We start from the raw sequence: 6,272 nt of genomic DNA, 5'->3' as shown, positions 1-6,272 counted from the left end.
AAAAAAAAAAAAAAAAAAAAAAAAAAAAAAAAAAAAGAATATAAGATCCAAATACCAAGGAAGGAGGAAGGAAGGAATAAGAAACCAAAAGGTCCATCAAAAAAGGATCAAGCTTTATAAAATAAATCCAAAGGCAAACATCTGTAAGTAAATATTATTATTTCTTTCTACTCCATACAACACAAAACCAATTCAAGTATAAAATCTCTACATAGGGATCATGTATTGTTAAGGGAAGGGGCCACAGTAAAAAAAAATTATAGATATTTTCTTCTACAGAAAGATACAAAATTAGGGCTGTGTCACCCAAATAATACTATATAAAAGTTTTAACAGAAATCATAAATCTATTCACCTGACAACAGAATTCTCCCATTTTTCTGACTTAAACATGCTTGCTTATTAAAAGCAGAAATGGATGTAAGTTATCCTTTCTCCCTCTCAAGATGGACCACATTCAGAAGTCCTGTGGGAAAAACGCCTAACTGCCACTCAGGGCAGTAACAAATAAGGCTCTAAACCACAGCGAAGGGTTCAAACACAACAACTTCATAAACACATACCACAGAAACTGGAGGAACTGAGGTTGACAAGTAAGGAAGGTTATTTTCTTAATGAACAGTACCAGCACTATTCTCGGGAAACATACCACAGAGGGAGGTGGGATTTTAACACCTATTTGTTTGCATTTCTAAAGCAGATTTAAGCAATCCTGCTTTGGGACAACATGCGCCATAGCAGGCCAAAGCATAAGGAAAGTTTGTACCAAGAACTAGGGTCCAAGCTGGGCATGGTGGCGTGTGCCTGTAATTTCACCACTCTGAGAGGCTGAAGCAGAAGGAGCACAAGTTTGATCCCAGGCTGGGTAACTTGGCAACCAATAAGACTCTGTCCTAAAATGAATAATATAATAATCATAATAATAAAGGTTGGGGATATATCTCAGGGTCAAGGGCTCGGGCTCAATATTCAGTACAGGAAAAATAGATTTGGGGTCCTTTTGAAGAATGCAAAGACAAAGATAAAGTACACCTGTCCCTTTTACTTCTGCTTTTTCCAAATTGCCACCTTCTCTCTACTCTCACATTGCTAATGTTCTTTGCGGGGGTGGGGGCTGAGATAAAATGATATGCTTCTGCTGAGGATCTCTGGGCTCTGATATCTCCAAATAATCAAGAGCACGAATCCTAAGGAATGAAGTACTTGCACACAGTGAGCTTGTCCTGCGTTATTAAAATTTGTTACCCGATTATTTCCCCTTGCAGTGACAGCTATAGATAATGATATTGTGTGTGCGCGAGCGTGTGTGTGTGTGTGTGTGTGTGTGTGTCCTCTCAGGGAGAGCAAAACACTTATAAAATACTTAGAAACTCAAAATGCATCAGTGAATAGGCCTTTATGTTGGATATTTATGGGGAATTCAGTTTGTTTTCTGATTCTGTTTCAACTTTTAAGGACCACCGTTAATGTGATTAATTAGCAAGAATTTATTGACTTGAAAAATCTCGACAGCCAAATGTATATGATTTTCTTAAATGTATTTTTTCAGGTGAAACTATAAACTGGAGGCCTAATTAAGACCTGCTGTTTCCTGAAATTTTGTGTGCACGGCTCTGGGAAGGAAAAGGAGCATGAAGCTTTGCTGAAGGAGTCCGTGTAATCGTAAGAGAAAATCCCAGCATTCTAGTCACTCCTTTCAGTCCTCACCTAAGGACCACAGTGAATTTATGTCTATGGCAAACATGAAAGCCCGCTGTGGAGTGGCTGAGGGAAAACTCAACTCAGCGCGAACGTCATGCGCTCAGACTTCAGCTGCTCCCAGCCAATATTTCCAAATTTAAGCTTAAACACCATGATGGATCATGCAATTTTAGTCTTTTGACATTTTCTTACATATTCCCTTCCCACTACTTTGCTAAGGATAAAAGTCTCTCTTTCTTACAAGAGACAGCAAAGCAGCTTCTAAGAAATATAATAATAATACAAAAATATTCAGTGTAAAATTATTAACGGGATGGGATTTCGGAAGACCTGAATTGAACTGATTTCTGTCAAGTGCTCGTTTTATCTGCTTTCATTAGAAGAATCTATTTTTTCCCTTATATTTCCTACTTATTGAAGAGTTATATTGGCTTTAAACTATAAGAATTAAAGAAATCTATATATCTAAAAATTGTTTCAGTTTTATTATTTTGTTAACATATTTATTTGGCTTATCCCCAAACATTACAATCTAGTGGTGGTAAACTTCAGAAGTCAAAATTACTTCAAAATAATAATTATTTTACTCACTTGAAGGAAGCTTTCTTCTAGTGTCTCAGTAAAAAAATATGAATTGCTTATAACTTGAGCACCGAAACCAATCTCAGCTAGACATTCTGAAGTGACATTCTAACAATGCATGTGACAAAATGTGAGCTCAGTATCCACACTGCCCTAGTTCGGTGTCCTTGCTAACTCAATTAAATTGTAAAGAGTGGGAAAAAGTCATTGTATTTTTTTTTAATTATATTTTCTGAAAATTGAGAAGAGGGAAACTTGCCCAGTTTACAAATCTCAACAAGAAACAAGATATTGCCTTTTAACTAATGCACCACATATTAATTAGGTCAAAAGGGATCAATCACAATTTATAGTCCCTGTTTATAGTTCTGTAGCCTATGTGCTCCACAGACCCAAAACCCTTTTTCCAACCAAAAAGCCCTCCTTTCCCAGCCTCATTTTGTGCTTTTGCAAAGGTGAAGATGAATAGAAGCTCCTCTTTCCCTTAGAATCTGTTCAGTGTGCTTATGCAGGAGCTCACTGCCTCAGAGAACATTAGCCATTCCCGTGGACATCCTCTTGCCTGTCTTTTGCTGAGATAGACACATGTCTGGTCTGCTCTTTTGAAGAACAACCCATCTGCCCTAGCTCCACCTTGCTGCCTTCTTGCTTCATGCCAGTCCTAGCTAGGCCCTTGCTCCAGAGCTCAAATCCCCAGGCCACAAAAAGGAAGAATAGCCACATCGGAGCTGCTCCTGGCACCAAGGAAAACTATTTTCCCCGGGAGGCAAACACAGTCCAGGCAGTGTCCAAAGTATCAATCCCTCTCTTCTCTGCTATAAAAGGCCCTATTGTAGAGACACAAATCATTCAGAGATGGCATGCACAATGTCTCATCACTTAATAGCCACCGAGCACCCACTGGGTACAGGCCTCAAACTAGCTGCTGGCTGTAACCTACTCACTGGAGAAAGGCAGAAAGATTATGACCCGGATTTGTATTCATCTCTTGTTCTAGCCCATGACACCATGGCAAACACAAATCCTATGAACAAGTAGACATTTACAGATATAACAGGGATGAGAATATTTTTATGTCTCTGTAGCAAGGTAGGGGACAAAACGTGAGCTTGATATTCACACTGATCCTGTTCGAAATCCTGCTGCTATCATTAATCAGCCGTGTGGCCTTAAAAAGCTTACTGAATCTTTCTGGGATACTCTTTCCTGGTTTGCAAACTGAAAATAATAATGCACACATCATAATTTCGGTGAAGAACGTTTCAGTGTACAGAAATGTTTCGAGCTGTGTGCAGCACACAGTGGTTACTCAGTAACAGCTCGTTCCCCACCTCTAGAATTCTAAATGCTGTCAAGATACGTTACATACCGTGTCTTATTGGGTCCTTACACAAATCTTTACTTATATGTATATTTTAATTTTATGGGCAGACTTTTGGGTCTTTGGATTTCTTTTTGTTTCCTTTTAGGAAATTTAATTGAAAAGGTACACTTGTTTTCTCCAGTTACCTTAGCTCTGCTCCTGGGCATGTTTCACAAAATACCTGAAGCTATAAAAGGGAGGGGGAGATTTTATTCCAGTGTTCCAGATGTCTTCAGCACCTTGACTTTGGTAATATAGTAAGAACAGTAAGTCTTTTTAATGAAAGTGAAAGGTGTGCATTGTGCTTAAATCTGGAACGTTTTCCCCCTGAAGAAACGCTGCCACTGGGACTGCATCCCACCATCTTAGGCCGGGTGAGATATGTTTTTGCTCATGCTAACCCTTTTTCAGCACATTTTCAAGCCACTGCAGTTGGTATCCAAGCAGTTAAAACTACATCAGCGCTAATAGCTATGAGCTCATCTTGTATAAAGACATTTTTAGTTAAACACCACAACCTTTGGGGGGGTGGGGTTAGCATGCTTAACCAGGCTGGCTTGGAATAGCTCACAATATGACGCACACCACAGGAAATAGAGTGGTATGAGGCACCTACAAAATATTTTTCAAACAAGTCATTGACGCTGTAAGCCCCATGCCTCAGCTTTAGGAAGTCACTTATTAAGAATCAACACCAGCCGTGCCAAGCTAAGCTTTTGCTCTTGGTGATTTTCCAATTGAATATTCAGGGCCCTGTCTCAGTCTTGTTTTCAGGGAAGTACATGCCTGGAATGTTAGCAAGCTATTTGCTGGAAAAAATGCCCACAACAGGCCCAATGTTGATCACATTAATGCGTTTGAGTGGGTATAGAGTGCAAATGATTGAAAATGCTTCCAGATCCCCGTTACAGGGGACAAAGCAGGCTCTGTTCTCTGATCTGATGGTCATTTTTTTTCCAGCGGAGGATGTGGCGCAGGAAGAGGGAAGAGAGCCAATCTCTGTCTAATGGTTCCAAATAGGGCCTGGGCCTAGCTCTTTGGATGCTGATGAGTGGGAAATGAAACACAGATGGGTCAGATGGGTAAGGAGAGGGGGATTACAGGTCAGGCCAAAGAGTTGGAATAAATTAAGTGCTTATGAGGTACAGAATGGCACATTGTTTAAGTGAATGGACAGGGAAAAAACATTCCAGCATTGTTTGGTTCAGTGAGCCAGCTCAGAATTCCCCCTCCCGGAACAGGGTAGATCGCGAGACCCTCAACCTTAGGGTGTGTGTGAGCAATGGACCCAACCGTGGCCACTGGATGCCTGAAACATTCTCCTGCACCCTAAGGAAGCCAATTTTGTTTTATTACACAGGAGATGTAATTTATTGGGAGAAATGTTTGGGTTCATGTGTCAGATCATAGGGAGTCAGATTTGGGGTTCCCTGGGGATCTCAGAGGAGAAGGTGAGTAACCACAAATTAATACAGCAGGGAAATAAAGTGACAAAAGAAATGTTTCATTGTGCTTGAAATATTGAACCAATTTCCCCCTTTTTAGCCTTTTAAACCTTTGCTCACAAATCAAAGAGTAACTTAAGAAAACTCAGCAGAAGCCTGGAGTGTTTGATAACAAAAACAGTACGTCAAAGCTATTCTCTTAGATTTAAGTGAATTCATCTAGTAAGGAAAGATGGTGAAAACAGGCTTTTTTAGAAAATTATCAAAACAAATAGATAATTGAAAATGTGGCACTGATGACCATAGTGGTTGTCTACTGTGTGTTCCAGATATGTTAGCAGAATCATGAAATTTGAAGTAAATGCAACTCTGATTGTTTAATATCAAAGTAACCATAGGACACACTGGGTAAATTGTGTTTTCCTTTTTTTTTTTTTTTCCATTCAGTTTATTGGTACATTTTAAACACACGATACAGTTACATTTATCATTGGGAATTTGTACTTTACATGACAGGTATTGGTTTTTATTTCTTCCTCATCCCGCTGCCCTTCTCCCTTCCCTATTTACAAAGACATTGCTTTCATTTTTTTCATTTTTTTCACATTTTTTCTATTCCCTTATTTCCTTTCCCCTCCCCTTGCCACTTCCCCTTTAGCCATTTTCTTCCTACTTCACCCTCTCAATTATACTGTTTGAAATTGTGTTTTCTTGAAGACATAAAATTAATAAAATGTTAAGGGCAAAAACTATCTGAAAGAGAGCTTAAGTTACAGTTGCCAACAAAATTAGAAAGTTCTAAAGGTTGAAAATTAATGGTTTATTTTTCAGTATGACAGAAATTATTTTCAGAAGCTTATTTTCATACCAGCCATGTTTCCATTTTATGGATTTGACCTTTACCAGAATATCCCACAGGCAAAGCTGGAGACAGTGGTTGTCTGTAGTCACAGGGATGCCTTGCTCCCAGTATTAAGAGCTTCTCTGCCTATTGATCACTGTATTACAGCCCCACAGACTGCAGAGAGACTGTGCCGAGCAATCAGGGTAAAAAATCTTTAACAATATCTTTATGAGGCAAGTGATTTTCGTTGTTAATATTTCTGTAAGTTGCTTCACTGAGTGATACTAATTACCATCTTATGTACCATCTTATTTTCTACAGTATAAGGCCGTTTCAA

The 6,272-nt window shown here is 39.1% G+C and overlaps 1 long non-coding RNA gene across 1 annotated transcript in view; it reads left to right on the top strand.

Annotated features, from left to right (window-relative positions):
- LOC104861053 overlaps nucleotides 1-1,901 on the top strand; it is a 44,145-nt gene extending 42,244 nt beyond the window's left edge. Inside the window, exon 3 of the long non-coding RNA XR_779894.1 lies at nucleotides 1,550-1,901. This is a non-coding gene — a long non-coding RNA (uncharacterized LOC104861053). The remainder of the gene's footprint in view (nucleotides 1-1,549) is intronic.
- Nucleotides 1,902-6,272: the final 4,371 nt, after the last annotated feature.

The sequence above is a fragment of the Fukomys damarensis genome, unplaced genomic scaffold (assembly GCF_012274545.1).
Source record: "Fukomys damarensis isolate Sample0158 unplaced genomic scaffold, DMR_v1.0_HiC HiC_scaffold_6, whole genome shotgun sequence".
Lineage (NCBI taxonomy): Eukaryota > Metazoa > Chordata > Mammalia > Rodentia > Bathyergidae > Fukomys > Fukomys damarensis.
Note: the sequence above shows the minus strand (reverse complement) of the source record. Positions and strands in the feature narration are given on the sequence as shown.